The 8,740-nt window shown below is 28.1% G+C and overlaps 1 pseudogene; it reads right to left on the bottom strand.

Moving 5' to 3' along the window:
- Positions 1–6,843: 6,843 nt before the first annotated feature.
- Positions 6,844–8,307, bottom strand: LOC147063724 (uncharacterized; annotated as a pseudogene).
- Between the last annotated feature and the right edge of the window lie 433 nt (positions 8,308–8,740).

The following is an 8,740-nucleotide window of genomic DNA, read 5'->3' on the forward strand; positions in this document are numbered from 1 at the left end:
TATTAGTTATATGAATTTTTTAAACAAATTAAATTTTTATGTGTAAAAATATTACTATTTTATAATAAATAATGATTCTCTATAAAAAAATATAAAATCAAAATAAAAAATAAATTTATGGTCCAATAAACGCCTTTTTTATTATACCTATAAGGAAAAATGATAAAATATAAATATTTGTTAAATACATAATCATGTAATTGAATTCAAAGATCACATATAGCATTAGAAATGTGCTCTTTTATATTTTTAGAAAAATATACATATATCGAAATTTCATTATATTACTAAAAAGTATTACATGTGTAGATAGAGCTTATTAGTGAAGAGTCATGGTATTTTTATTTTTAGTCGCTTACTTATTATTCCAAGATTTATATATTATAATAATTTACTTTTTTGATTTTTCTGTATTGATTATTTTTAATAGTCCGAAATTTAACAAAAGAATATGTTTATAATTTACTTTTAATTCGGAATCGATTCGCTCAAATATATTTCATTGGGTGCTTTTGACTTCGATTTAGTCAAACTTTGAATTTACATCTTGATAATACAAACATTTTTATTTATGATTATTTTCGGATGCTCTAAAAAAAATTAGACTCTGATTTAATTTTTTCAAATGTCTTTTTTTTTCAAACATACTTATATATATTTTAATTGTTTTATCGATTTAATTAATAAATTTATAATAAGGCTAAAATATTGTTGTAATTTTAGTTTTTGTCCTCAAGCACAGCTTGCTTGATCTATCTGCCCAAATATTGATACTTCTGGCTTTTTTATATTTGAAGTCTTCTTCAATATCTCTTCCAATCTATACTTTTTAGTTCAAAGATTTTAAACAATCACAAGGTTTGTATATATGCCTCAATCTGGTTAGTTACTTCGAGTTTCTTCGGATACTTTTTATGATATTGTGTTACAACACCCACCCAAGTTTAAAAACGAGATAATTTTGTGTTCCAGTTGTATATTGCTTACAGCTCGGATGCTAGCAGATCAGACTATTTTTTCGTTTTCAATACTAATCATATCAATTTCTATGAGAGTGATACAATTCTTCTTTTTATCAATTATAAAACATATCAGTTCTTTTTTTAGATGAATTTATATTAATTTTTATTCTTGTATCTACTTTGATAACCGTGAATAAATCTTACATTATGTCCTTTACAAAGTTTCTACGGATTTTTATGGTTTTTTTGAAATTATATTTCTTTCTCAGCATAAAGTGAAGACATCGTACTATTTCGTTATGTATTTACTATGGTCATGGCTAAGCATTTTTTTACATCTGCTTGCCAAGTATCGGAAATTTGTAAAGAGTGGTTACATTGTGGGTGTACTCTTCTTATACCCAAGAAAACATTTCTATCCTAAATGAAACAGATTTATCACCTTCTAAAGGTCTTTTAGTTCCGTACTGTGACCACTTTGATGAGCCTAGACTTTCTAGCGTTTAAATATTATGCGTTTTGATGATTTTTTGTTGTGTATATTAATTTTTATTTTACACAATAAACTCTCTTTTTGCTTTAATATAAGCTCTGAAAGATCTAGGTTTGGCATTCCGTATTTTGTCTTCCTTAACTCGTTTATAAAGACCACATGCATCCATTTTCCTTTTCAAATTTAAGAAAAATAGCACACCTAGATAGTTGCACTATTTCTTGATCTAGTTATTATAGTAGCTGAAAGTGTATTCTTTCCAATTTTAATTCCATTTTTTCTGGACTACTTCTTAGTCTATTTCATTAAGGTAGAGGCGTTTTTTATTCGATGGTTGCATATGCATTCCTTTTTCAATCATTATTCTTCCAATAATATCGTCTAAATTTTAAATAACCTTCGATCTCTGGCTTTAATAACCCTATGTAGTAGTTGATTAATGATATTGCATGTTTATTAATTGCCATAATATAGTTTTTATCTTTACTTATAATTTTGCATATGGTTTTGACCCGTTTCAACAGGAAATTTCTTATTTTCTTGATCGTTTTGAGTTTCGTTTTTATTTGGAGTCTTATATATTTTTAGATATTTATATCCATCTTTTTCTTCTGATAATATTGCAACATCTATGCAGTTCAGGTTGTTAGTGGCAGACTTTTCTATGTTTATTTAAATCATAATGCATTCGAAAATTTTATTTGCTTCATTAGACATTGGTTTTAAGCTACTTTCGTCTTAGTAACAATCATTTAGATCGTTAATGAAAAGATAATGATTAGTTGTGAATGCTTTCTTGTCTAGTTTTATTTCTACGATGTATATTTTTTTGTTTAATCTACAGCTTAGTGGATCTGCATAACCAAGCAGCAGTAGGGATAGGCACACCTTATAAAATTCCCTTTACAAATTTTTTTTCTATTATTACTTCATTATTATATCCTTGTGAAATTTACCAGTTTTTTTATTAGTTTAGATGTTAGAAAATCATCTATTTCTGTATGCTAAGATTTTTAAAGCAGTTTAAAAGATACTCGTGGTCAATTAACTCAAATGGTTTTTTTATGTCGAATCATGCTACGTTTGGTTCGTTTTTGTGTTAGCTATCTATCGCAACTTTATCATTTCCTGTTATTTAGCTCCCTTTACTCTTCTCAATATTCCAATTGGTTTCCCGGTGGTAAGTTTCGGGATTCGACTTGGTTCTGCAATATTATCGATTTAATTATTTGTAGTAAATATAAGTTTTATTCTGTTTATGGTTGGTTATATTGAGTAATTAAAAAAATTTAAGATAATTATTCGAGCTATAATTTTATTCAAGATATTGAACACTATTCTTCTATTTGGTTAAAAAGGTATGCCTTTTTCCGATCTATTCATATTTCGACTTAAGTGCGACTCTGTTAATTTTAATACTTTAAGAAACAAATTTTTATCAAATATGATAGAGTGAATATTTTTATATGTTTAGATGTTTGATTTATCTATAGGTCTAAATTCGTAGTCATAATTTTAGTTTTTGTTCATGTGCACAGTATGCTTTATTTTCTATGCGCACAGCGTATTTATACTTTCGGTTACCTTTTCCTCTTTAAAGCCTTCTTCCATACATCTCTTCCTTTCTACACCTATGTATTCGCAAAATTTTACATAATTTTCAAAGTTTATATATATGACACGATCTGGTTCATGACTTCAGGTGTTTCTTCTGGCACCTTTTATGATACAGTGTCACCCCCGTCTTAATATCTTTATATCTATATTTAGCAATCAAACAATATAATTATGGAAACACCTTGAATTAATAGGTCCAGAAAATACGACTGGTATTGAATAAGATGCAACAGAAGATTAAATTTCCAAGATTAAAGATATAATGTGCCATAGGAAATAAATCACGGCATGCTTTATGATAAAATCTAAAATTACATTATCAAACTTAAACCAAAGAAAAGAAGTTATATATATATTATGCTGACGTTTAATTTATGATAATAAGTGCGCTAATTAAAATTTTTTATCAATAGCACCATAAAAATATTCATGTACACGATTTATTCGCTAATAATTTTTTTAAAACAATCGAAGTTTTCGCCTCAGAACATTTAAGTTTTATTGTTTATAATCAGCCGATAATGACTTTAAAATATATTCTCGCGTTTTCCAATCTGTTTTTTGAATCTGAATATACTGAAATTGTTATTTCGTCAAATTTATTAACTTTTTTATTTTACATATTTTCAATATTTTATTAATTATGTTTCCCATGATGCCCTTTCAGTAAAAATATTATCATAATACTATAAATATTATCATTTTTCTGTATTTTCAATTGGTGATTGTGTGATTTTTTTTATTTAATTTGCGCGAAATGTTGTGAAACTTTTTAAATAGATGAAACAATACAGTCAAATGTATTTTTTGCGTATAGAAAAACCTAAAAATTATTATAAATCTTTTAAGATAAATAGCAATATTTAATATATAGTTGAAAGGGTTTTAAAATTATATATGATTAATTGCCAACCTCTGATAATTTAGATATTTGTGTTCAACTATTTTCTTTTAATAATATAAATGGAAAATTTTGGCAAAAAAATTAAAAAAAGTCAATATCCAAATATTCAATGTCTTTTAGTGTAATTAAAATTCTTTCTCAATAGATTATACGTGCTTTTGTTCCCAAATAAGAACAACTTTACGACACGAATTATAATGTAAAGCCTACTTTTAATTTTAGAAATTAGCAGGAAAAAAATAAGCTTAATTTCCTGTAAAAACTAACATTTTCCCTTTTGACAATTTTCATGATATATAATTTATTCAAATCAATAAATTCAATGAAATAATCTTACATATATTAAATTTTTTTGCACGATTGTATATTACTATCTAGAATAAAATCTGTGTTCTGTAATCTAAAAATAGTAAGACTTCATAAGTTATATTATCAATTTTTGATTAATACAAAGCGCTTTGTTCCAAAAATGAAATATATAAGGGAAAAAATATCTGAAGATTTAGGCATGAAATATATATTCTTTTTATATTATACTTAATAACTACTTTTTCCTTGTATTTTAAATGGATATACAGATTTAAGAAACCAGAGTTCTAAATTAGTAGGAAATACATGTGTTATAAAACCAGAATTTGATAACATTAAAATAAGGACTATATTATAGCCATAATAGTTTAAAATGAATGAAAAATGTAGAAACTATTTGAAATACGATATTTGAACAAAATCCTGAGTTTAATCCTTGAAATTTTGCCTCCATGAGTGTAGAAACGACAAAAAAAAATGCATTTATGATGTTAGAACCCATCTCTAAACTCGAGTTTAGGCCTAAATTCAGAACATGCAATAAAATACATAAATGAACTTCAAACGAAAACAATAGGCTTACATCAACATACATAAATATAAGAATATTTGTGTTGGTCAAAGAAAACCCCACGAAAAAAAACACCAAAATCTAATAATTTCTATGAAAAAAGATCTTATAAATTAAAAAGTTGTAAGAACCTGATCAAAAAGCAAGAAATAAGAAAAAAAATCAAATTCCAAAAAAATTACAGGAAAGAAAAGAATCACGTATAATAATTAAATATTGAACTTAGTTACGCCAACTAAAAAGAGAAATGTTGTATACGATTTCTTCGATTTGAATACGAATTGTTGGGGAAGGCTTGACTTTAATTTATTTGCATCAATATTATAATATTTGTTCTTCTAGTTTAATCATAAAAAATACTTATCTTATTATAAACCATAAATTTAAAAAATCATGCTTTATTGATATATAAATTTTATGATACAATATCGATAGCAATTGACAGGTTGATTTTCGAAAAAAACAATAAAAAAAATCACAATTGAGCATATTGATATATTATTTCGTATCCATTATCATCAAGGTTTTGCTTTTTATACAGAGATTTTTAAATTTTTATTCTTCTTTATCTATATTATGTCAAAAATATTTTTTTTGTGTCTTCGGGTACCCATCTAAATATCAAAGATCACCGCATCATTGAGTATATAATAATTATGTTGCGAGTAAGATAGAAATGTAAAGGTCATGTATAAATAAAAAATAAAATCTATTGTGGAGCATGCAGCATGTTATAAATAAAATATTATAATTTTATGTACATATTCTTACTTCATGACAGTAATTTTTTGAATATGACCAATTTTTTGATAAAAAACAAAAAATACCCGCATTTAAATAAAGTTTTTTTTTCAGCAGTTATATTTAATCTGCTTACCAGCTTTTAAAAACACAAATAATGTTAACATATTTTTTTAATCCACTTCCTTGGGTATAAAAACAAATAAAAATTTTTTATGTATCCAATAAAAGCATAAAATTGTTTCCGATTTATAATAATTGTCTATTCTGGTTTATAAAAAATCCAGGTTATAAAAAATAAAGGAAATGCCTAAATGTATAAAAAGGGGTAAAAATTCATCGATTTACTTTAATATACTATCCGGGTCATAAAAAACAAACAAAACCCCCATTATGCATGTATGATAAAAAAGAAAAATATCCTATTTCTTTTTAATGCACTATCCCGGGTTTATAGAAACAAAAATGAACGCGTTTATGATATTCAGCTTAAAAACTTGAAGCACTTTTGAAAAATAGCAGCAATCAGACAATTAAAATATGAAAAAAGATGGATTTTGAAGTACTTTTGGATGCAAATAGTCCATAAAAATACACATAAAATTTTTTATTTTGAAATTCTTTTAGAAATAGCTAATAATAGTCGATAAAAAATTCGAAACGAAAAATCCTTTATTTTATTTTACTGTAAATATCATCATTTTAGGAAGTTCGCTTTGACCATTTACCACTTTTGCTTATCTGATGCACCCGCCGTGATCCTTCGAAAATCCTGTAACCAGTTTGATCTCTGTAGATTGGGCCAGTTTTATCAGGCAGTAATCGATATGAAGAAGGATGAGATTCTATAATTTCGTCGCTGGTTTATTATGCTACTACCACCACGACTCTACACTTACACGTATCCTTTCTGAACGGGAATGCGTTCTTTCAATATTCGGGCACGTTTTCAGCGTCTTACAGTTCAACCTCTAATTGATTTTTGACTTACAAATATGTTATCATTTTACTTTCTAGTTGCGACAGACCGCCCTTTTGCAGGTATTTCTCGCTTTGAGTAAAAATATATGAATCCAGGGGTGCGTTGCGATAGGAGCGTAGCCTCACTAAATAAAGCTCTTCTAAACCAAATGCACCACCGCGCCCCGTCGATAAAAATATAAATATGTATTTTTAGCACTTTTATTTAATCCGAAAAAAAAATATAAATAAAAAATATTATTTTTAAACTTTAATAATAACCGAGTTATTTGTTCAGAACATCACCAATCTCACACATTTCGATTTTCATTTTAGTTACGATTTCTTCAAACTTAATATTTTCAAGATTTCCGAATCCTCTGATGTTAATACAATTGCTTTCCATTTCTTTGATACCTACGACAGCGATGATATTGTATCCCTTAATTTCAGCGACCCTAATTTTTTTATTAAGTGTCATGCTTTCATTATCAATGACTGTTACTCCGAATCCCTTACTTTTCATTCTGTAGCCGATGGAATTGGCATACACGTTAATATCACTGTTATTTGAGCTATTATTTTTTGAAGTAGTATGTATTGGAACAATTGCTATTTGGAATGGAGTAAGCCAGAATGGCATTCTTACGCCGTAGTTCTCTACTAGAATGGCTATCATTCTTTCCACGCTTCCTAGGATCGCTCTGTGAATCATCACGGGTGTTTCTAGTTTTCCATCAGGTGTTAGGTATTTTAAATTAAATCTTTCAGGGAGATTGAAATCTAATTGAATCGTTGCGCATTGGAAGTTTCTTTTATGGGCATCCATTAGAGTTATGTCGATTTTTGGGCCGTAGAATGCGCCGTCGCCTTCGTTGATGGTGTAATATTTTTCAGAATCGAAGTCATTATGCTCAGATTCTATATTATTTTGATTTTGTAGAGTTGTGTCTTTATCAAGGTTGAGTTTTTTGATAAAAAACCTTTTGAGTCCTTTTTTGAGCATACTTTCAGCCTTTACCCAGGATTCTAAATTTCCAACATACTTTTCTGGCCTTGTGCTTAATCCAATGCTGTATTTAAATTTAAAAATAGAGTATACATAATCCATAAAATCAAGACACTCAATTATTTCGCTTTCAATTTGGTCTGGTGTACAAAAAATATGGGCATCGTCTTGTTGAAATCGTCTTACTCTTGTTAAACCAGAAAGTGCACCGCTTAATTCATTTCGATGGAGGACACCGAAATCAGCTAGTCTTAAGGGTAATTCTTTGTATGATCTGGTTGTGTGGGTGAACATGACACAATGTCCAGGGCAGTTCATTGGCTTTAAAGCGAATTCTTGTATCCCAACACTATTATTACTACTGTTGGAATTGGTATTATCACCCACTTTAATGGCATCAATATTGTTACCCTTCACATCAGTGGAATCACCACCATTATTATTACCGTTGTTATTATTAGAATCAACATCCTTGCAAGGGGTGCTGTGATCATTTACAGTAAAGCAAAACATATTCTCCTTGTAATTTTGGAGGTGCCCACTAATTTCCCATAGCCCAGTTAAATAAATATTAGGTGTCACAACTTCACAAAAGCCTCTTTTATAATATTCGTTCCTTAAAAACCCTAGCAAATTGTTATACAGCAAAGTGCCGTTAGGAAGAAAAAAGGGTGATCCAGGACTATAGTTATTAAAAAAGTAAAGTTCAGCTTCAACACCAATTCGACGATGGTCTCTCATTTTGACATTTTCAAGAAGTTGTAAATGTGAGTTTAACTCTGTTTTTGTTGGAAATGATATTGCGTATAATCTGTGAAGAACAGGATTCTGGTTGTTTCCTAGAAAATATGATGTACTATTGGATAATATTTTGAATGACTTTACTTGGGATGTAGATACGATGTGGGGACCGTTGCAGAAATCATGAAATTCACCTATAGTATAATAACACATCTGTTTATCATTGCTATTATCATCATTATCATTGTTAATTTCGGGGTTGTAAGAATCAGAAGGTACATTTTCATCAACAAATTTGTGATCAGAGTCGAGGGCACGATTGATGTAAAATTTCTTGAAAGGATTAGAAGAATAAAATTTTAGAAGGTTTTTAGGTGATGCCGATTTTCTTATATATTTGTGGTTTTCTTTTACTATGTCTCTGAAATGCTTC

Source organism: Rhyacophila brunnea, unplaced genomic scaffold (genome assembly GCF_057557595.1).
Source record: "Rhyacophila brunnea isolate RB1 unplaced genomic scaffold, BYU_Rbru_1.0 scaffold_89, whole genome shotgun sequence".
NCBI lineage: Eukaryota > Metazoa > Arthropoda > Insecta > Trichoptera > Rhyacophilidae > Rhyacophila > Rhyacophila brunnea.